Source organism: Varroa destructor, unplaced genomic scaffold (genome assembly GCF_002443255.2).
Source record: "Varroa destructor unplaced genomic scaffold, Vdes_3.0 BEIS01000003.1, whole genome shotgun sequence".
NCBI lineage: Eukaryota > Metazoa > Arthropoda > Arachnida > Mesostigmata > Varroidae > Varroa > Varroa destructor.
Genome location: NW_019211456.1, coordinates 3,903,220 through 3,926,310, shown reverse-complemented (window position 1 = coordinate 3,926,310; position 23,091 = coordinate 3,903,220). Strand labels below are relative to the sequence as shown.

Below are 23,091 nucleotides of genomic sequence, written 5' to 3'. Positions count from 1 at the left end.
GGACATTTCATATATGCTTTAATCAGATATTTAATAGAAGTCAAGAGTATATTTCTGTGAGTATGGGAATGTGATTGAACTTTATTGCGTAAGTCAATATTCTTCTAGTTGGATCTAATCGTATTGTTTTCTCCCCAGTTATAAATAGAAGTGACGAGACTAAACGAAGTTTACCAAGTATGATGATAGACAAAAGGCGTCTTAAAATCGCCTTAAAAGCGTCCGTTCAGGACGCTTTTAAGGCGATTTTACCCGCGGCGAGGTACCGAACCCTTTGGGAACCCATTTCGAGCCTGTCGTTCGTATAAATTGGCTTTTATAGTTTTATCGGACGGAATCGTATACGTTAATCTATAATCTGGAATTACTGACGCTCTAGCAGTGCAGATCCATTGCTTATGATGTGCTGTATGTATGAGGTAGTTGTTCTATCTGAAAAAACGATAAAATTTGAATATTTATCAATTCTAGCGTTGCTTGCCTATCGTAGAAGGTAGCGCATATCTGTGACGTTACATCAACGCTTGCGGCATGGATCTTCTATTCAATATATCGTCTTTACGCCTATCAATACAATATAACGCAAGAGAGAGTATCTGCACATCCGTCAATGGCGCCGCCTAAAGGAGAAATATTTTTCTAATAATAGCACTTATAAATCGTGTGGTTTGTCTATTGGCAGGCTGTCGGGCTGAACAGTAACTGTGTATGTATGCTTGTACCTTTAAATAGACTATACATTACCTATGTTACGACAACATTTATTTTTAGCAAATACATTAAATGCACCACTTTTGTAAGTATATCCCCCATTGTGGCTAGCAGTACGTTATCGCCCTAGAAATATTTCAAAGGAAACTTAATGGGTTTGAGTGATCGCGTATTTTCGGTAGTAAAATAAGTTGGTTTCGGTAATTATTGAGAACGACGTTGTTACGAGAGGGAAGTACCATGGTGCAAGCCAAAAAATCCCTCTATCTTTTGACCATCAAGAATCAATAGAATAATGTTTGAGACAGAAGACCAGCTATAGGCCCAATCGTGTAAATATACAGCGTGCATCGTGTACATTGGTAACATTTCTTACGCTGTGTACCGATGTAAACAAGAACAGATTGATTAGATAGATATGTCTGCATGTGCTAAAAGTTTCATCTATGACAATTATGTTTATTCAGTTTAATGGTCCACAGGTGATGACAGCTTTACTTTGGGCTCTAAACTGCATACTAGTCGTTTTTAGAATATTTACCTTTAATCTGCAAATAAATTTTGCATAGTAATCGTCCGCAAACGCATTAATAAATTTAGGCTCCTCAAAGTATTATTCTGTAATCTAGGACGATGATACATCGATTGTAAATTCCATTTTGTAATTACGAAGCTTAGCGGGAATTCCTGTTTCTCAAACAGTGACCAAACCATTGTGTGCCATGTTTTACTATATCTTTAATTTTTTTCGTTTACGTACGATTTTCCCGCCACATGCACGTATCACTCTTTCTATTCACTTTCCTCTATCTTCATTTATAGCGTTCTGCGTAGACAACTCAATAGTGCCGATATTCCCATTCTGTTCCTATATGATTATGGTGCGAGATCCTATATTTACATTTGTTGTGAACTCTCGAACATCGCAAATACATCTTCTCTATCGTATGTACACTATATACTTTCGGTCTATCCGTCAGATTAATTATCAGGAGGTTTTTCAGCTTGGAACCTTTACGGTCTAGGGTTGCGCAGCAAATGATAAACACGTCAACGATCTACAAAGTAAATGATTGGCTATAGCTTTACTCTCTCAAGCCCGCATTAACATACGCGCAAGGATGGCTCACGTCTTACCGTAGCTCGTTCACATATATGGCAGAAGGTATAATGTCACTCTGCTCTATCTACTATACGTTTCGTCTGTCACTATGCAGCCAAAATATCGCCAAATTCACGCCCTTAAAAAAACAAATATCGATTATTAGTTCGGCGTAGAATATCTTCACATCTCGCTAGCCAGGCTAGGAAGAAAATATAGGTATCTATGTCGTGTTATAAGTAACGAAAATTACGAAATCATTTTGGTGGTAGAAAAAAAGCATTGTCTTGCTAACCTTCTCAATTTCGTCAAAACACCTAGACACGCAGATGATGCCTAGGTGATCCAGTTTTCCACCTTTCTTATTTAAAGGAAAGCTTCCTTGCCGTTCGATCTTCCTGATGAGAGCTTTAATCATCACTGATATACTTGCCCGTTTCTTAAGGGGTACTTGTGTGTCACACGGCGGTGGCAAGGCGATGAAAACGCACAAATTATTATTGAATCACTTCCCAGCAGCTATTGTATCATAATATAGCATGATAGCTTTTGTAACTCTCTGCTATCTTTTAGACCTGAATGCAGAAAAAAAAAAACAAAAAAAAAAAAGGATAACCGATGTAAGTAGCGCGACAAGAAAAAGGAGACCTGCTTTAAAATTAAAGTGGTTGCAGTAAGTTCCAAGAAAAACCTACATTTGGCCACAAAAGAATGCGCAAACGTTTCATTATTCCGCCTCAGAAAGCAGCTTGTTCTTACATAGTAAAATTTCTAAAAACCTTTTACTTAAGTAGCCTAATATTCTATTCAGATTCAGCGAATCGGAGCGACTGGAAACTGACCGCTCTGAAGATAACCAATATGTAGAATCGTAAAGCTTCTCAGGATTTAGTTGCTATTTTCATTGAGCTGTAACTATTTGTTACTTTTAGTCGTTGATATTTTCTAGGGAATTCTAAAAGGGTTCGACAACCACATTCACTTAACGTTTGTTTTGTATCGCATCATTAAATTTCCCTGGGAGTGTTATCTAAGGATTCTTTTCCAACTTTTTTTCCTATGGCTAGTTCCACGACGGCTTTACTTAAACCTAACAGACAGGTTCAATGTTCTGTGTGAGTTGGAGAAACAATTTAGGTGATACGTCCTAGTAACTGAATTGCTGACTTCCATTTAAGAGATCAAACCTGAAGAGAGCCAGGATGTTTGTTTTCGCAATGTTTTAGAGAGGACCCCCCCCCCCCCCCCCCCCCCCGAGACAAACTCGGTTGACCTTGACAGACATATGTAATGCTGCACAAGGCGTTTTGTTATTACCCCAAGGCTTAATCTATTTACTGGACAAGCGAAGTTTTCCCGATAATAAATAGCTTATAACTAAAGTTAGGACAAAGTATTGAGATGTGTGCGGAACCCAGATGAAGTACACTGAAAGCGAACTCTAAATGATATGTAAATTTGTGAAGCAATCTAACTCTTATCGCTCGCCACGAATGGGTAAATGTATCCCATAACGTTGGCCTGGTAAGAACCTTCAACAGCAGCGAAAGTAATTGGTCGTCATTCGTGGTAATGACAAAGAGCGGCTATGTTATCTTACTACAAGATGGTCTCTCAAATAGCAAGGGCTTTGCCAGTTCAGAAACTATTAATACTGAAATCCATACGTATAACATGCTTTTGAAAAATTTACAGAAATTTTAGGAGACTTTAGACAGCAGTCAAGGTGGCCCGCGACACAATACCTTTTTCTTTTTGTTTTTCAAAAATATACACCATATATATATATATATATATAAATACCACCAGACTTTCCCTGAGTTTTAACCTAAATCGGTAAATTTAGTCAACATTTCAACTTTTAAGGTAACTCCTTAGCAAATTGTCCTTATACTATTTGAATGAGTGGTGCATTCTAAAAATAAAGAATAAAAAAATAGTTATAAAAAGAATAATTAGGAACAACGCCAAAAAAGGCGTTTGCTTTTATTTACATTGTCATAAATGGTTTTGTCTCTAATTGTTATAGCGTTAATTTTGCTCCGTTCTTTATATGTTGTTTACAAAGTAAAAAAGGTAACTTACATGTTAAAATACGAGAAATTAATAATCAAATTCTCTTAAGCGAGCTATTCAGTTAAGTCGAAGTTCATCGGAGCCAGGCATCAGATCAGAATTATCTTCAATGTGATGCTGTAAATGATTTATATGTTGCCTTAAATTGACAATGTTTGATACTGTCGTCAGGGATAAACATAAGGACCTAAATAGAATCAACAATAGAAAATGCCCTTATCTGACTACTGGCCTTTAAATCGTAGCCGTTGAACTATCTAAACTTGCACGTTCTGCTCCATGATCTGCCTACCGGAAACAATGATTTGTCTTTCTATAGATTACAAACACCAAATCTTAAAAAAGATGAAACTTCCTTAACTGTAGTTAAGTTCTACGGGAATTACACTTACAGTACTTCCGACTATAAAAGTGGCTAATGAATGAAAATTTGCAAGTTACTAACGCTGCTTATCCTCAGAGAATTGCTTTATTTAATTTTATTCAATTTTCTTTAACTTGAATCTCGAAAGTTTCAATCACCACCACCACTTATAATGGAGTTCCGAGATATTTGGAAAAATTGATTCAAATATATGCGTATGATCATAAAGCATTTCCGATTAAGTTTGTAGCTGTATCTAAAAATGATAAAGAAAGTTTTTTTTTCGCTTATAAAGATGATTTACGTAGTTATTTCGATACATTATTGCGTTCGTTAAACTTATCAGATATAGAAAAACGCAGAAAGATGTTATCTGAATGTATCCCAGGCCCTGAAGCAATATTTAATGGCAGTGTTGGGCGTAAAATTCGAAACATCTGCTCATATTTATTCGGATAGATGATTCAAGCTATGCCCAACTTGGTTCCAACAGTTAATGAAGTTCAGATTCTTCTCAGAAGAATGAAACGGCAATTAAACAATGTTGAACTGCTGAGTTATCCAATCGATAAGTTTACTTGTAATACTCTATCATTATGCTTGCCCCGTTCGAAACGAAGGTGAACAAATGGGCCTTTCGAAAGTTTTCGTGAAAGTCTTAGTTCTATTTTTTGAATGGGATTGCAGACGATTCAAGGCAGGCTGGTACGTTTCACTGATTTAGGCTCATGATGCCTCTCTGACTTACGGGTTAGTGCGAACGCACGTTTTCATCTCAGGGCTAATGATTCACACTTAGGTATAATATGCTAATGAAACTTCATCGAAGCGTTATACTACTCTCGGCTATACTTCAATAAGTCCTGCAGCACGAAGTAACTTGACGGTCTGAAAGATTAGGCCTGGATTGAGCATTAGTTTTTGTAAAGCTGCGAGCCGTAAAACCCCTCTCGACCATTACCTCGTGCTGCTGTAACCAAGGGGTTACTACCAAAAGGTTTGGTAGCGTAAATAATATGGCCTTTCGATACAAGAATAGGATGAAGCAGTTTTCTCAACTTGAAAACATTTGGACTAAGTTAGAATAAACCTAATCAAGTTAAATAGCTTGGCATTAATCCGCACAACTGCCGTGTATGTACAATGGGGCATGAAAGACATCCATAACAGAACATTTTAATAACACTGAAAACTAATAATATTCATGAAGGTATTTAAAAATTTTTGCAGTTAGTTTCAAGCATGCGCTTGTTGCCTAGAGAACCTCATCCCACTTATGAATCTCACTAAATAATTGTTTTTCTCATAACGCTCCGTATAGTAAAATCAGATTCAAGGAGGCTATCAGGTTCTGTCGACCAAAATTTTTTCTAGTGAACTTCACTTTGTTTTTGATTATATTAAGTTGTTTTCTCCTCATACATGAAAAACAATAGAACAAGTATTGAAATAATAATAATAATAATGAAGTTTCATTGTCGATGTTAATTTTCAAGGCCGTAGGTGTACTGTGTACTACTTGTACTCAAGCAACCGGCGCCTTCTCCACTTTGCGGCCAAATCGGGCTTTATTTAATGTGCCCGAAAAATGTTTTTAATGAAGAAAACAGACTTTCGAAAAAATGCTAAAATATTGCAAGTTTTCTATTGCGTAATCATTTTCCGCTCTATGAAACCAACCTTCAATTTCTATTTGCTGATTTAAATATACTGTATCAGAGAAAACATTTAGTATTGGCATTGTTTTGTTTGTGTCTACGGCATATTTTTGTGTAAAAGGGAAGAGCGAACTCACTCAAGCAGGTTTTAGGTAAATAAACTTACGTAAGTTGTACTGAGGATAGTAAGTTGCTATTGTTTACGTGAATAACTATTATACAATTACGCTGTATCACTTTGTCTTATAATGGTTTCTTCTTGGCGAATCCTTGGTCTGCAATGCCACACAACTGCCAACTCTTAATCTCTCTAGACATAGCTAACAGACTTGCGAGGAAGGTGAATTTGGTTTCGAGGCTACACAAGTTCTATTCATGAACGGCCAATCTTGCTAGCCTCTTGGTAGTATTCTATCGCCCCTGGAGGCTTCTGAGTCTTTGATGTATCAGTAGTAAAGATCATCCTTCATGATAAAGCATGAATTATTTACCGTAGAGCCCCTCGAGATTTCTGGAAAAAAGCCTACACTTCTTGGTCACTTATAGTTCTCACCGTATTAACTAAACTAGGGTATAATCTGTGTGACTTGAAAACACGCGCTTGATGACATTGACTAGAGCTTACGCATGTCGAAGATTGATCATTGCGGGCCCATGTAGTTCAATAGTCACCACTCGATAATACGAAATAGTAAAGATAACTAGAGTGGAAAAAAAAACGAAAAAACTAGCTCAAAAAGAATACTGCTGCTGCGGCGCGCTACGGGTATCCATGCAAAAAATGAAAACATAGTTAGGCTGTAGTCTGGGAACGGCTCCTCTATATGCCTTGCAAGGCCATGACTTTTACGCCATTTGATGTACTGACACTTCAAAATTGACAGGCTGAACGTGCGTACTGCAGATGCAACGACCAAATGGCGCACCTCAGCCGCAGCATGAATCGTTCATGAAATTGCAATATTCTATTGAGTTTAATTTTAGCTTCTATTTCGAAGTGGTTCTGGAACTAACGGTAAAGATAATGGGCATTGTTTTTGTTATTAAAGATGGAATTTATTATGGTAATCCGTATCGGTTCACCCGAAGTGTGTGCAATGTAAATGCGAGAGTGTTTGTAATGAAATAATTCAATTTTTTTTGTTAGGGTGTAAATGTATCGTATGTGCCTTCATAGTGGCTTCAAAGAGATGATTAAATAAGAATACGTTTCGATTTAAAAGCGCTATAAATAAAGCGCATAATAGTGCTACATTTACCAGCTTCGTTTGTTCTTACTAGGTTCAGTTCAAAATAAGTATCATGTAATTAAAAAAAGCAATTGTGATTTTGTCGTTACTACAAATAAAAGTAAATTCATGTGCTTGAATTTATAGTCTATCCTACCAAGTAATATGTAGGTTGCGTCAATTCAACAATAAACTCTAACTTGATACAGCGGTAGAGTCGGAGGTCTCGACATTTAGCCTGAACAACGAACATCTTTGGGAACGATTCGTTGTCTCACTGGCCAAAAGATATCTTACATAATGACTAGAAAAATCGTCGAGTGCCGATGTCCTGGATAGAAGCGTTTTTGCTGTAGACTTCCGCTCGATGTGTGCAGAGCGCAAACAGTCTAAGTATTCTTGCTTCTTAGGAAGACTTAAATACTGATTACTGGAATATTCAGCGTTTGGAACAAATGATTGTGACTCGTCTTGCAACGACGACCAGACAAAAGGCCACCTGGACAAACTGCCCCACTTTGACCTGTATTCAAGGTTATAGCTAATAGAGGCCTTCGATTAGCGATCACTTTAATTGTTTTTTAATGCGCTTTAAAATGCCCCAGAGAATAAATTTTGATAAAATTTCGTGTGATGCATGTCCAATGCCACCGGCATCAAGTCATTTGTCGGCGTCGATCCAATTCATTAACAATTTGACAAAACCGCTTTCGTCTGAAGAAAATTAATACATTTTCTATTGTACGGTGTTCTTCCGACTTTTGTAATCTTGATTCACAACGTATTAAACTTTTGATGCGTATGAATGATTTGTATACGAATATTTTGAGTCGGTATGTCCTTACAAGATGGCCTTATTAGAACTAGGTCATTAGCATTATCGCAGCATCGAAAAATTCAGTTAATTGAATTGGGTTGTTTGGGTCGGTATTCGTCCTACGATATCTAGGCGATATTCTTCTACACGAAGGGCGTTCGTGTAGGCAGAAAGCTTTGAACGACCCAGCGTAGGAGGTATATTGACAGCGGTTGTTGGGGCCCGAGCGAGCTTCACAACACATGTTTTAGACTCGCTTTATATTCTTCAGTTGTGCTCCTTTACCTCTGCTCACTTCGATTCAACGCATGTTTGCACAACTATTTCCCGTCATTTCTAAGCCCACGTGATCCGTTTTTCCACAAGCTGGCTATCTTCTCTGTGAGCAGTCTACCTCTAAAAACAATATCTGTTGCGTGATCTGACGTGCTGACCTAATTCCATTCAGTTTTGTTATTTGAATATTGAATTTCACTAATCCCCTTTGATTATTTATGTTAAACGAGCTGGCATTAACGCTGCGGGTAGTTCGAGTTTGTGGACTGAGGAATCCTTTTGAAATAAGTTACTCGCAACTCAGTTATAACGAAGAAAGTTGTAGTATGCGCGTAAGATATAGGTACAACTATATGCCGTTAGGCTAGCATCGAGGAAAATTAGCAATTCCTTTTATATTACGTCTGGACCGGAAAGAACGGCATTAACTTCTAACGATGTGTTTTGGAGATTTGGCTACCCTGTGAAATTCCCTAACTTCTTGTTGAAGATGTCCATCTTTCAATTGGTTTCATGGTGCCAGATTTTTCGTAGTAAAATCATTGCTTGTATCGTCATAAGCGTCAGTACCGACACCGATAGAGTTGAAGATTTAGGACAAAGCTTTTAGCAAGCTTCTTTTTGTTGGGCCTTGCGATAGAGACTGCGCGCTCCTTGAGGACAACTAATTTGTCCTTCTGCTAACTCTACGTGATGCGCAAACATTTTAATTAATCATTGTGATCTTTGCATTAGGAAAAAGAGTAGTTTTTTTTCATAAATCTCTTCAATTCAATAGATATTTTTGCTGATTTTTTTTTAGATTGAATCTTCCAGAATCGAAGATTTTGTTAAGTAATTGAAATTTGTCTTCGCCGTCGTCCACTCAAAGAGCACCTAGTGCTATGCCGTCCATAGAGAACATGTCATTGATATTCTGAACGCACTCTGCCTGCTTTACGTATAGTTTACTTTCATCCAAAAAATGGTACTTTAGTTGTTATATTATATATATGGAATAGGGTACACATTAGACCAAAGTCCAAGACTAAATTTCCTATCTGAAGAAGAAATATCCTATAAAGAATTCTATCCAAATGTTTAGAGGCTATATAATCCTTAAAAATATGCTATGCGATTAATTTAATTTATATTGAACAAATGTTATTTTAATATCAGTTATTATGCCAATCCTATAACATAAGGTTACCTTTAGAAGATCATATTGAAACCTGGTAAAGAATATCATTTAGCGATGCTTCGTCGCTTCAACGTGCTCCTGCATCGTTTATCACTCTAATATTGTCCTGGTGTGTGAAGGCCTGAAGATCACCTTCTTCTGCATGTTATTTTTTCTTAATATTGACAAAATATTTTTTTGCAACTGTTAAAACTGGCAAATAATGGGCAGGCTCCTAGGGTGTATAGGTTCTCCCAAACGATCTTTTCAATATCTTTTAAGTTCTTAACTGATGGCTTTTCAGCCGTTTTGGCTTTTAGCAGGAACTATTTTAAGCGTAACGTTGTTAATTTTTCGCTATCCCCCAATGCTGTGGTGTCTTTAAATAGAAAACTAACATCATATGTCGTGCAGTCTTTAAATCTCCAAATAATTGCATGAGGTTGTTAATTGATGCATGGATAATAAATCTGTCTTTATATTTTTTAGCTCCCATCAGAAAATCTATGTTCGGTATTTTTCTTCGATGGTTCAGAGTGGCTGACGGATGAAACAAATGCCTTGTCTTCCGATTTAGTGCATGGCTGAAGCAAAGAAGCGAAAAGAGCATAACATCTTGTTCTCGTCTTAGCCGTCGTTTATCGAATGTTACTTGCCAAAGAAAAAAAGTCCAACCAAATACTGAGCGCATATTACTGAACGATAGTTTTTTGTCTAGGTTGATACGAGTTACTACATAATGCCACTCGATAACAATTTTCACCATACTCAAGCAAGGCCAATTATGTCTATCTGTAATTGGCTCTAAACCCTATATCTCATCCGCCGATAGAGGTGCGTCTTTCGCAATACAAGAAAGTCGTGGGAGAACCTACCCTGCTAATGGTCAAAGGTTTATTTACTGAAAGGTTGCTATAATCTCTTCCCCAATGCCATCAAAGATTTAACTAACTATGATCCTCCGATATCGAAGTTCCCATTCCCTCAGGGTCTAAAATAATCCTGCAGAAGTTCTTTGCGCCATTGGCCGTTGCCCATATACAGCCTCCACGTACGGTAAGGTTTACGTACTAACTTTGCATGAATTAATTGCAGATGCATAAAACCATAAGATTACAGGCCCCATATCTTTTGCATTACTTACTGGTTTCGTGTACATTATTGAATAATACCCGCCTTTGTTTCTAAACGAGTTCAAACGATGGACACGACATCTTGCTACTATGCAGTTTCTCCTCAAACAAAAAAAACTAAACAATTCCTCTGATGTCAGTTCGTTTTTTCTCGTCTGATGATAATGATCTTTGCACTTCGCGCCAAAGCTAGTGCCTGATGATGAACTTCTCTATTAAACTAATTCCTAATTTTCTCATTACCTGAAAGCGTTATCAAGGTGGTGTGCTTCGATCTGTTGTAGGACTCTGATGGCTTTTCTCCTCAAAACTACGGAACCTTAATGGTAAACATTCAAATATTAAGGAAACTAACATAATTAATAATGATTCAGCTTTAATCTTCAAGGTTCTTAAGGCCGTGATACTTCGGGTACGCATCAACACAAGATAATTAAATTGGTATTATCGATGAAGATCCCTCATATTGCATAATCATAATTTTAACTCTGCATCCTCTGATCCTTATAACGTTGATAGACATTTTGTATTGCTCTTCAGACAACTCTAAGTGATGGATTTTATTACTCGAGAAAGCAAGAATATTATCTTCCGATATTAGCAAGGGTTACTTTTTTTTACTATCGAGAAGTTAATTACATTCTCCTCTGATCGTTTCACCTTGGCAGTCTATTCTGGGGTTACATTTGATTTATTCTTGAGGACCACTACGAGATCACGATGCTGTGTGAATTGATCCGCCTTAAACCGAGTTATTTGCCGAACCGTTGATCAAGATCGTTTCCATATGGCACGTTATCTGTTGTCTTCCTTTTCATGAGCTATACGATCTATGGCTTTGTGGATTTTTTCTCTGGACCCTAATTCAGCAGCTAGAGGTTTCTAAGGGGTTTCATTTAATCCCTCACAGATTTTATCCGACACTGACACGAGGCGCGAAAATAAGTTCGCCTCATAAATAGTTTTCCTTCGTGTTGTATGTACTGTATACTAGAGACGTATTTTTTTGATTTCGTGAAGTCTTCTCTTAATAGCCGTGGCGTCTATGTCACTTGACGTTCGCATCATCATCAGTCCAGCCGATTTGTCAAGCGAACAAAATGGATAAGCTAGGTTGCTTTCGTATTATATTGAAGACGTTCATTTGGCGAAATGACTTATCTTAGCCCAGTTTCTCTACATTCTGTCTAACTAAAATGTTTTACTGATAGATTATAATTACATCAGTGTTCGAGGCTAGCAATTGTCAGTAATGAAATCGTCCTGGAAACATTTGCCGCATAGTCCTGGACTATAATTGGCACGTCCAACGATGATTTTTCGGAGAGGACGACCTGGATGGTCGTCGTCTTGAATGGCGGTGACACGGCAACAATGGTTTTGATAAATCGTCCTTGGGACGTCTACCGTGACAATTCTGTTAATGAAGGACATTAAAAGGGATCTTTGAACAGACGATGTCTTTGCCGAAAAGGTAAATTCTGTTGTAAACCGGCATTTAATCCTGGGCCTTGTTCTTCTGAATTTGCAAGAAGCCGGTAAAGTATGTAATAATCACTTAATTCGCTAGGTTCGACTTTTTTGGGCAATTTTGACACCACGCTACGAGCATCCAAAGGTACGAAAATACGCTATGTTCGATAGGACTGTAATGACTAGTTTGCCCGTCTTTAAGTTCCGCGCCGTTCCACCTTAACATGGTGGAACATGCATGCTGCATGCGGAAAGACGAAACAGTACCCAAGCAACATACAGAGCCGACGTCATCAGAATGCATGGCGGAAAGACACCAGCCCTTCCGTTAGTTCGCAAGAAAGAGTGCTCGTTGTTCAATTTAATCAATATAGAATATATAATAGATAAAACTATATTTATCTTAACTTCCTATATAGAAGCACAGTATTTTAACAGAAGCTTTTATTCCTTTGGTAGATCGGTTCAAACACGTCTTAAAGCTAGGCTGCAAAATAGCCCGTTTCACGCTTGATATCAGAAGCTCAATGTACGTTAAGAAAATCTAGCCATAAACACAGAAACGTGGTAAGGCAACATATATCACCACTGCTGCCATCTGTTTATACATGCACGTACGAGGCGTGCAAGGATTAGCATAATTTAACTAGATGATAAGGACGACGATGATAGCACTGACAGCGCTTTACAGGCATAATCTAAAAGCTCAGTTTTACATTTAATTGACTTCCACGCCCGACACTGGCTTAGGGAACTACACGTACTATCTATAGATATTATATTATCTTTATTTTAGACTAGATTCAATTGATTTCGCTCTTTGCATGATGCGGTTACCTTAGATGCGATCGGGTGATTATCAGTCTGTAATCGGCTTTGGATCGGCCTAGCATACATTATTAGGTGATTAGGCTGTTACGTCTTGAGGACCTATCGGTTTGAAAAGCATACACATATATATACTTTCTATTTAGTTGTGTCGGACGTTATATTTTTACCATTAAGTTCAGCTTTGTTACAGAGGGCATAGACGTTGAAAAAACTGATGCACGACTAAGACTGGTTGGCTGATGCTTTAAAATAGCCTGCTTCAATTCCATCACCTGCTGAAGCATAGGTGGTCCAACTGATGCACTCTTTTGATGAATGCGATTGATGGTTTTCATCCTTGAACCCCGCTAACAGTATCGACCGTTATTTGTTATACTGTCGTAAATGCTACGCACGTTTTTTCCTTCTCAAACACACATACTACTTTTAAATTGTTACACAACTTGGGAGCTGCTTGCGCTGGGCTACAAGGCCTGACCTGTGGGCGCAAGGACAGGCCGGAAAAAAAAAAAGGAAAAGTACATCGAGTTTGCCGCGGGTCTTCATCATGCTAAAAAATTCATATTTCGAGTGCATGCTATTGTTATTACTGTTTCAGACGTATATTTTCTATTTGTTTCAACGATTTATTAGTTTCAGCTAGAAGTATTTTTCGCTGATAGGTCTGTGGGGCTAATATATATCTTATCCATTTGCAGTGGGGTCGTTAAGGCTTTTTAAAAGTTCTACAATTAAAAGGAAGTTTCTAAGCAAGCACGGTATTTGAAACCAAGGAGTTAACGATGCGCATTCGGCATTTTAATATTTATTTCTTAATAGCTGATACGCACTTACACTTGGATAACGGCTTTATCACACGATCGTTTTACCGATGACACTGCTGTGCAAGCTATCTCTCCTATACGTCAACCGCGAAATTAGGTCAAGTATTTTCTCAAGGTTCTCCAACTCTGCAGCACCTCGAAAAACGATCCCGAGGAACCGTCCATGACCGCGTACTGGCTATGCGTCACCTGGTTCAACAATTGCCTGCGCTTTTTTTTCGCAAGGACCCGTAACAGGGTGTATAAAATATACACGCACACGACGCAAAAGTTCCGTTCGCTCGTCTATTTGAAAGACAGTTTTTTTTTGCGCTTTGCGAGATTGAAAAGGTGCCAATATTCAATCGGTCGAGACCATTGTAGAAGAGAACTAGAAATTGAAATAGCCTTGCCACGAGTGTGGTTGTGTTAGGCGTATATCAGGATCAGCCTATAGACCCTCACGTGTCGCCGAAGCTGTGGCTGATTGATTGATTGATTGATTGATCGACGGTAGGAAAATTGTCACTTTTGCATACGGTCGACAACGAGAGCAAATAGATAGACGTTTTGGTTGGACGGACGTTCGTCTCGTTATGTATTTTTAATATTCATCGAGTTACCTTCTCGAACTGATTGATGCGCTCGACGCTGTATATTTCGCAGTGTTCCGTCTTTCCACACTACCACAAAAATACTGATAATCGTATAGATATGAATAAATGTTAAACGACAGTTGGTACAGCATATCGGTGTTCATGGTGCAGACTCAATATATTCTATATTATAAATTATATGTATTATACAACGACTGTTTTAAACACAGGACCGAAATCGTTCGATCTACCAAACGTATTCGTTTTTTTTTATAGGACGAAGTCGTTTCGGTTCGGGCACTACCTCACGAGCTTGACTGTAGCAAAGCTACTTGTCATTCCTTAAGTTGCTTAGAGTTAGGGGTTTGAAGTACATATATACGCATGTTCTAGTCGTGAGTGCCGACGGCGCCCACGGTAGTACAGCTTAACTTACGTAATCTAGTTATTTTGCTATCAACGGGGGCACGCTATGTAAGTTCGTACACGCACCGATTGTTCAGACGCGTGTTCTTCTTAGCAGTTCGCTAAGCAGCCATGAATTAGTTTCGACATATCCACTGAAGTAATTTGATAATCGAAGTTCGTGTATATAGGAATAAATGGTCGTCATCGCATTACCAATAAAGAGCTGCTTTAGGTCAAGTAACAACAAAAGCCCAGTACTTTGGAGAATCAGTTCTTTGCATGGAAATTTTATGGGATTAAATAGAGCTTACCCACGACTTGAATCAATTTGCCTTGCTTTGGCCAGTCTACCTTTGCTTTGGCTTGTTTTGCTTTATGTATACCTCGTATTTGAAAAATCTAGCTACGTCCTAACTTTATTGGCGAACGAAGTGAGTATTTTTCAAGTCGGGCATGGTTATCAACTACGTACGCAAGACAGTGTCATTTCCTCTAGTTAGGAGCCGATATCCAACTAAAAATTGGCGCTTCTTTCAAATGTGTTGAATTCTCTATATCGACTGCCTCGGTACGCCTGGCACATATGGATGCCTTTATATTCCTTATTAGCAATGTCCCGACATCGGTCCACAGTGATTTACAACCAGTGAATAAGATGAAGCAGTGTATTTTGTAATATATTATGCAAAATAGAGATTGCAGATTTAAGGTTTGATTACTAAGGTAGATCATAAATTCTGCAAGTTGGTGATAACTAATTAGAGTGCGCAGAAATCGGTAGGGCTCTAAGTAAGTTAGACAACTTTAGAACGTCCTCAAGTCGCACACAGGCTTAGCAAAGCACAGAAATCAGTCGGTCTGTACGCCCGGATCAGCAGGATCGTGTGTCCTTAGACGGGCAACGGCTGAATAAAATGAACCAGTGCGCTACTAGATTATATTAAGCATAATCGAATTGAGTTATGCTTTCGTGATCATGAGAAGATGGAGGGAGACACTGTTGCGTCAGCATTTTTGCCTGCTGTGCTGAGCTCAGTCCAAACTTGTGAAAACTCTCAGAAAAAATTTATTTTCGATACCGAAAGGATTTCTAATCTTATTATACATAATCCATATAAAGGACGTTTATTCAAAGAATTTGCATAGAATATGTGATAGGGAAAGCGTGAACTAACTACATACGACAAAAATATTAACACATCTCCGTGTAGCCGTAGTGATCTTCACGAGAATCTTTTATTGATCCGCTACCTTCTATTCACCTTAAACAATTTTAACTTTAAATAACATCGTCTATTGGCTAGCGCTAAATATCGAACAAGTTGAAACTTACCCGTCGTAATTTCCTATCGAATGACAGGTGGGCCCGCCTATGCGGGTCACTAACATATGTAAGAGGGTCTTGTCGTTGGAAATGTTTCAGTCGTATGACGAATTTCCGTTATATTTATTGGAGGAAGGAAGGTAGGTAGATAGGTAGGTAGGTAGGTAGGTAGGTAGGTCTGAAATATCGGACCTGTTAGCTCTAAAGACGAATAAAAACACCTCAGGTAGGAGTCGGATGAACGGCAGCTCAAGCAGTAGCTTATTAGTCAGTGAAATCTCCTTATATATACTCCTTAGCATAGTACCTACTCACTGGGAGAAGCCAATTGCGCTAGCTGTCCGATGAGTATAGCCACATGCCTAGTTAATTCATCCTATTCTCTGAACAATGATTGTTTAATCAATCACACAGACTGGTCTACACAACCTTCTCAAGGTCGTCATACGTAAACCGTGAGAACCGTTCTTCCCACACGTTCCCCGGCTATCATATGGCTGTTCGCCAAAGGTTGTTTCCTTTAAAGACAATGTAGCAGGACCCATTTACTCTCGTGTCACTTTTTTTTTAGTACGAGATCGGACGACAGAGCATTCTTTAGAGAACTCAACAGTGCCTTCCCCAGGGTTGAAATGTTCCTATTTAAGTGCGCAAATCACTACTTTGCATGGGGTTCTATGCTAATCTCAGCGGCTTATTAAGTACTTTATGAATAGAGAAGACTAAATTTCGATGTTACCACCAAACAACAGAGTGTCGAAATAATTGAATTGTTTCAGCTGAGCTTTCGGTAGCTTCCACAGTTGTACAGTTCGCTCCTGAGACTGGCAAAGCCTTTAGTTGATCTTTACAATTAGTCTGCTAGATCTGGCTTTTAGTGAATGACAACGGTCGCTGAAACTTATCTTGGTATCTGAAGCCAGATACGTAATAGCTCACTTCGTCTTAACCGAGAAATTGAATGCTACCTAGTGTTATGAAACTGCTGCAATATACGTCGTGCCAGCATGCTTGAACAAAGAAAGAATTCAATTAATCACCGAAACGGAGAAGGTATTGCTCGGCAGAGCTTTTGCTAGCGTCACGGAAGGGTAAGCTGGCAATATAAGTACTTGCTGGATATACCATTCAAACGAAATGCTGATCGATAATAGGCGATTGATTTGAACGTCGACTGCTTGCGAAGGAGTCAAAAAAGTCATGTTTGGTAATGATGCAAGTTATCACTTACTAAAACGGGGTGAAAGATTGAAAAAAACGATGCACGATCACCATACGCCAGCGATCTCGTCACATCCGCTTATCGTGCGGTAGGTACATACAATGTTTAAATGGCACCCCATTGATTTTGTTTATTAATAATAATATGTTGAATTTTCAGCATAATCCGTTAATAACGCATACGACCTACGGATTGTTCATATATTTGAACGACCCACAATTTTTAAACTTTTAGAAAATATTTTTCTATGTGGATGGTATTTTACAGATTGCCTACCACGTTACTCAGGCGGCAGCAAATCACTTAGAAATTGTATTCAAGATCGTTTTCAACCCTGCAACAGAGCAGCGTGCCACAACATTTAAGAACGATAGTATTCATAGATTCTAAACTCTTGCTGGACCTTTACCTCCTTATATCTACCAACACTATCACCAATCTCGAAACATTTTATTCCAGTTGCCGCCCTTTCGCTCTGCTCCGCTGTTCCACTTTTCGGTGGTCAATTATTCACTGGATGCTGTAGTTTCCGTCAATTCTTTCCCCCGATGCCCCTGGCATGGACCTATCTCTGGCCCCTTCCGTATGCTTAATGCGAATATTCCGTAACCAGAAACCTACTGACTTTAAGAATATTCTCATTTATAGTAGCTAATGATTTCGAGGTAGCATGTCCTCTATCTAAATTCGATACTCGAATTTATTATGAAAGCCTCCATGTGTATAATGAACGAATCGCTTTTGTTTATGGCGGGCCCTTTGATTCTACAGAATAGACCGATCTCGTTGCACCGATCTCGTTGAAGCAGTTGACGAGAAGTCCTCGTACCTGGGCAAGAAGACCATAGTTCTATATAGAAGGTATTTCGCTACATGAGGCTTTCGAGCGACGAACGTTACCAGGTTGACCATAATCATCTTATCTCAAAATGTATGACGATAAGTGTAGATTTTCGATAAAATCAACAGAATCAAAACCGCTAGCTTTATCGTACCTTCAAAGCATAATTTAGAAAACGTTTAGTATCTATGGGACAATGCTCTCCGAGAGCTCCACGAGACTTTTATGTGACACTTTCATTATAGATGGTGAGGGCGTTATTTTTAACAGTAATAAACGTCAAATCCATGCAGATAGCTTTGACTTATACGACCATGTATTCACTATCAAAGGCCGTGATTGCCTTTAATGCGCAGTCAAAAATATTTTTATATAATACTCTGAAGCGATATAATTGTTTTTATATCGCTTTAGGGCTATTATTATATCAGTTTATCATTTCTGTGCATCTAAATGTGCTTTTCAAAATTTTAGTACACACGACACTGACGCTATGAATAGGTGCTTCGAGCGTCGTTTAAGACCTTAGCACGGTAATATTGTTTAGAACGGGCGTTTGTATTGGTACTGGAATAGCAGGCGGCGTCACCGGCAGTTGTGCGATGCCTGTTTCGTCCACTATTTGTAATGGACGCCGGTCTCGTTCGTTCATCACTAATCACTTTGCAAGCGTATCGATCTAACATAACAATGCCCCGTTCCAAAACTACTATTTACTCTGAAGACCTAAATAATCAAAATATCGGAGAAATATTCCTCTCAATCCCAAGAAAATGCCAACAAAAAAAAACAATCACATACACATGCCTAATGCTAAAAATGATTTTTTTTTTTTTTTTTAATTTAACATTAAAACTCAATCATAAGAAATTAACAAAGAACTTCAACAATATTGGCAAGTACGGTCCCCATTCTTAAAACACAACAACAATATGCCGACAACATAATACCAATAGGAGAATTAGCTAAAATCATCAACGAGCAATCGCTTCTTCCACACAGGAAATTATTGCTAATATATCCAATTGTGTTAGATCATGAAAAATTCTCCATCCTGTTGAAACTGCAGTTCAATCAAGTAGTTTCAAGTATCAATAGCTATACCGTTGTAAACGTATGGGTGAGCTAATACAATCATGAATCATCCTCAAATTACTCACGGGTACCATCTTTTCTCTATACATAAATTAAATCAGACATTATAAAATAAATGCTGACATAAAGTAGGAAAAAAATTTTGATCAGTTAGTAGTAATATTTCCCCAGCTAATACAGGTAATAATAATGAAATAGTCGTAGTAAAAACAAACCATGCAACCAAAGGAAAAATTCGTTCCATGTGGACGTATATGGTTACGAGACAAGTAGATACGAATAAAAAGGTTGCCAAACAACAAAATGATATAATGTTTATGTGCTATGACTGTAGCAACTCATGGGGATGCAACTAGAAAGCGTATCGCCTAAAATGATCAATGTTTCCATATGTCGCGCCCGTGTGAAACATAGCGCTAATTGCGATGCCTTTTCTTTTACTAAAACCGTTCAAATGAGAGCACTGCAATATTCGATATCGCACTTTCTGCAACTGCACTTCGAAACAATAGAAACTCTGACCTCCGACCTGAGGGAGGGAATAGTTCATTATATTCCTGCGTCTCACAATTCCTATCTTTAGTGAAAACACCCCTTACGGAAACCGACGCTCTTGCGCAACTACCCCTGTCCGCACACAAATGAGATAAAATTACGGCTGTACTGGATGGAATCTTGACGGCCTCCTATCATTTGCTAGAAAGATCTAATTCAATCGAGACCTCTAATATGATAAGCCGACACGACAACCTGTTTTTCTGCAGTGTTTTGCCATGGCTAAGACGATATACAACACAAAAACATGAACTAGGTGCGATGTAAGATGCTATCAATAAGGCACTCCTTTGCAACGATGGCAGCTTATGGTAGAATTCATAACATCCATTACAAGGGTTTTACCGCGGATCTGGTAAATCCTTAATTTTTCTTGAGTACAGCTTTTTTTTATTAAGGTTAAACACTACCCCTTTGTGTCGCTAGTTCGAGTGCCACCAATGACATATACTAGGGGATGAATAGATCAGATAACATTGTTCACCGTTATTGGATCACAAGTGGATTAAGGCGCCTGGAGGAATTTTTGAACGGGGCTTACGTTCACAGCTCTGGCGTCTATTGCCTTTATTCTGTGGACTAAGCAAACTATATGGCCAAGGCATTTCGACGGACATTGCTAGACCACCCATCGACGCAAACTAATCGTGTAAACGGTGCGAACTCTTATATATGGATAGATAGATATAATATTACCAATAAATATGCTTAATATAATTATAGTTCAATAAGTTACTCAAATAGTTTTGCGAACTTTGCTAGCTGGCAGCATAATAAAGCGATCCGCGTCTCCATATCGCAACTTTACTACTGACGATTTCGATGATACTAAAGAAAATACTACTATTCCGGACGGGGCGTGAAGAATAGCGGTGCTTCCGAGAACGAATAGCTTTTCTAAAGCGATATTAATTAGCAGGCAACCCTCAAACAATAGGTAGGCCTTTACCGTCAACACAGCATAGGCAGGTTCGTACTAACTCTAAGCAATTTGTTAGATCGATTTCACGCAAGCAGAATTTATTCATGCCAATATCTGGCTAGAATGATAAAAAAAAAATATTCGATTATAGCCACTAGACTCTTGTAGGTGTTCGGTCAATATGCATGTACTCGGTAGTCAAGTGGGTCCACTCTTATCCTCTCGCCTGTTTTTAAAGTAGCCCAACCTTTGACCCAAAAGCATTTCCCAGATGATATTTTGTGCGTAATTTACAATGCACAATGTTATGTCGCTAAAGAATTTAGTCCGTATGCAGCCATTTATGTGGCCAATTCATATAGTGGTCAAAGTTATATAGGCCTGACAAGTAAACTCAAATTCGACACCTTCAAAGCTAATGTCCAATGTGAGGGACTTCTCATTCCGTAGGAACGTGGTCAGATAGTGCCGTTTATTTTAAGATAAAATAAAGAAGGGAAAATATGGCAAAGAACGCTTAACATTAATACGACCTGCTAAAAAGGGTCGTGTTTTTTCATTTGTGTCTGAATAAACAGTTTAAAACAATTTTTCTACAAGTATGTCGACAAAGATTATTGCAGATAGCAACAAGAGGAAATCTCTCGAATAATAAAGAAAATAATAAAAGGAAGGCCAAGTAAACTCCGCTTTCTCTAACTTTTACGCGTTAGTTTTTTGAAAAAGACACATGAACACCTGTCAAATGAATGGTAGGTTTATACGTAAAGTCATACACGGCACTTCTTTCCGCTCAAAGCTACAAACTTAACAGTGAAATGACTATTTTACGCCTCACTTCGCTGAGTTGACCAAGCCAAATTTTGCCGGAAGGGAAAGCGTCGAAGGTTTCGTACGCAACACGATCACTTGTATTAGGATCGTCTTCCTTCCTCTCACTTTCTTCTCCCTGCCTGTGAGTCTCCAGTGATTTGAGTAATAAAAAATGCGTTTGCTTTACGGCAGTCCAGTGCGCATCAAGTCAGCTTTGGGGTTGTTAGTGTCGGATATCTTATGGATATTTTGCTTAAAGTTTTGTGCTACCGGCTTGCAGCTTAGGGCGTACGGGGGTGACTAAGGGTCCGACTGATGGGCATGGTCAAGACGATGCCTTCGCGCCCGTACGACCATCGTCACGTCCTTGAACCCATGCCTTCTTAGCAGAAGTATTTACCGAAGTTGGTTCTTTCCGCCGTTGTTGTTATTACAGCAATTCCAAAGGACGTCTGGCGGTAAAACAGGACATGCTAGTTAGGTACGCCGGCCAAAGAAGGTTCTTAGCTGCGTTTTAACTGGATCCGAAATGTTCATGTCTGCCAAGTTAGCATTTTGTGACTTTTTCGCTTGAAAGCAACATAACGGCATAGTGAAGACACACGAATAGGTGGTTCCAGAATTGTCCGAACACAATTGGTATTAGACGTCTATGCAGGATTATTGCTACCATATACTTCTGGCAGAAAACGCCGCGTCTAGCAAATAGTTTCTCATATACCTAAAATGAAGCAGACATCATGTAGCTAGAGTATGTAAGTGAGTACTACCTGAAGTACCTAATGTTACCTACCTAAAGATAAAAAAGAAAAACGTAAGTCGCAAAACGGTCGTGCTTCAAAAGTAATTACAATTGTGCTATTGGTGCTCGATCTGCGTATATTCTCCGATGATAAAACGGTCACCACGAAAAACAAATCTCATACTTTTTACATGTTTCTTTTTTTTTTTTTCTTGTTTTACATGCTTACACGATCTGTACGACATTCAAGTGTTGCATTCGAATAGTACGTTATAAACGTCACGTGATTGTAGGCTGTAAGACGCACCTGTGAGTTGCTGATAATCAACCTTGCCGGAAAGGTTATTGGCCTAAAGACGCTTTTCCCACAGAAAAGCCACAGAGGAATTCTACAGGCCCTCGGTGGAAGCTGGCATAACTAGAAGCAACCCAGACGAGACGTTTAACCACGAGATATGCGTTGGCAACGGGATTACTAGCCGAGTAGTTGTAGTAGGTAACAGTCGGCGTCAGCAGCTTGGCATACGGAAACAGTGGCCTACCACAACCAGTTGCAGGTTCCACTATCGCGCTTATTAGCGTCGTTGTTACTGTTGCCGTTGTGATCCTAACCTACCACGTCCGCTGCCCTGTATATGCAACTTTGTAATCCTGCGCTAGGAGGGACCTCGCGTTATATAACGACCTATGCCTAGCCACGACCCTAATAAAAAGGTTGTATTCTTACCTGTCCTCGTATAATAAATACATGCTCAGAGTACTCAAGGAACAAAGAATCGCTAACTCGCCATGTACACTGGCCTACATATGTTCCTAACGCGAGCAGTAGATACTGGACTACTCAAAGCACAGTGCAACACCTCTAATGAAGTAATTCTCAGTTGGGACGCTGCTACTATAAGATGCTATGACAGCCAAATGAGGTGAAAGTTCTATATAAA

General features: G+C 38.8%; 1 long non-coding RNA gene across 1 annotated transcript; it reads right to left on the bottom strand.

Annotated features, from left to right (window-relative positions):
- Positions 1–263: 263 nt before the first annotated feature.
- On the bottom strand, positions 264–22,892 carry LOC147756406 (uncharacterized). Its single transcript, XR_015323929.1, has 3 exons — positions 22,458–22,892; positions 2,109–2,388; positions 264–1,952 (listed from the first exon to the last, which is right to left on the bottom strand). It is a non-coding gene; the product is annotated as an uncharacterized LOC147756406 (long non-coding RNA).
- Positions 22,893–23,091: the final 199 nt, after the last annotated feature.